The sequence below is a fragment of the Myotis daubentonii genome, chromosome 1 (genome assembly GCF_963259705.1).
Source record: "Myotis daubentonii chromosome 1, mMyoDau2.1, whole genome shotgun sequence".
Classification (NCBI taxonomy): Eukaryota; Metazoa; Chordata; class Mammalia; order Chiroptera; family Vespertilionidae; genus Myotis; species Myotis daubentonii.
This window is the reverse complement of record NC_081840.1, coordinates 44,216,662-44,218,024: the sequence shown is the minus strand read 5'-3', so window position 1 is coordinate 44,218,024 and position 1,363 is coordinate 44,216,662. Positions and strand designations below refer to the sequence as shown.

The window sequence follows — 1,363 nt, the reverse complement described above, 5'->3', positions numbered from 1 at the left end:
CCCTTCTCTCTGGCCCCTCCCATTATGACCTGACTCTGCTGCCACTGAGCCTTTGTTCAGACAGCTGCCTTCTCCTGGAAGTCCTGTCTTCTTTCCTCTCTTTTCAAATACCACTTCCTCCTCTCCCTAGTGGGACAGGATTTGGGGCTGGGAGTCTACCTTCCTGGTATATGGCGCTGGCCTTATGAGAACCTCTTCCAAGACTCAGTGCTGAGAAGGCAACTCCAGACCCCTAGGCCTGGCTTTCAGGCCTTTCATGATCTGTCTCAGGCTTTGTCCCTCGCACAACCCCCCCTCCCCCCATCCCCATGCTGCCCTCACTGTCCTTGCTGCCCTCAGAGAACTCAGTCTTGAAGGGAGGAAATATTCAGCCCAATGCCATCCAAATAGAAATGTAATTGTGTAATTTAGTTGTTTTAGTAGCCATATTAAAAAAGTAAAACAGTGCTGCTTTGGCAGCACATATACTAAAATTGGAATGATAGAGAAGATTAGCATGGCCCCTGTGCAAGGATGACATGCAAATTCGTGAAGCATTCCATATTAAAAAAAAAGAAAAGTAAAAAGAAACAGGTAGAACCAGTTTTCATACCCATTATATCCAAAATGTTATCATCTTGACATGTAATCCATATAAACATTATTAATGAGATTTTTATATTCTTTTCTTTAACTTAGTCTTTGAGATCTCATGTGCATTTTACACTAACAGCACATCTCTACTCAGACTGGCCAGATCAGGTTCACATAAGGCAGGTTGCCTCCATATTGAACAGCTCAGGCCTAACCCAAACCCCCAACTGTTAGCCCTAAAAACTGCATAAGTAACTACGAAGCAAGTGTAATAGAAGGCCCTGTTGGAGAATAAACTTGTGGATTTTCCTTGCTCTTCTCTCAGGGAAGAGGTAAGTGGTGCCTATCAGAAGCTTCGTGTGCGTCTCAGAGTTGTGGGTCTCCTAGGGGACAGCCAGTTCTTGTCCAGGAAGTGGGGAGTGGGCAGCCCTTTGTGTTCAAAGGTAAAAAAGGAGAAGCGGGCCGTTGACCTATGAACCAGGAGGTCACGGTTTGATTCCCGGTCAGGGCACATGCCTGGGTTTTGGGCTCCATCTCCAGTAGGGGGTGTGCAGGAGGCAGCCGATTAATGATTCTCTCTCACCATTGATGTTTTTCTCTCTCTCTCCCTCTCCCTTCCTCTCTGAAATAAATTAAAATATATATTCAAAAATAAAAAAGGAGAAGCTGTGATGTGGGTCCCCAGAAGAGGACCAGCTGGTTGCACTGGGGTGGGGTTGGCATTGTTAGGGCAGCTCATTACCCAGGAGGACAGGGCAGTGGGCTCTTGTCAGTGCCAAGCTCTGGATCC

General features: G+C 46.5%; 1 non-coding gene across 1 annotated transcript; it reads left to right on the top strand.

The window, feature by feature from the left end:
• Positions 1-444: 444 nt before the first annotated feature.
• LOC132223853 (U6 spliceosomal RNA) lies at positions 445-548 on the top strand. The gene has a single exon (XR_009450539.1). It is a non-coding gene; the product is annotated as a U6 spliceosomal RNA (small nuclear RNA).
• The last annotated feature ends 815 nt before the right edge of the window (positions 549-1,363 follow it).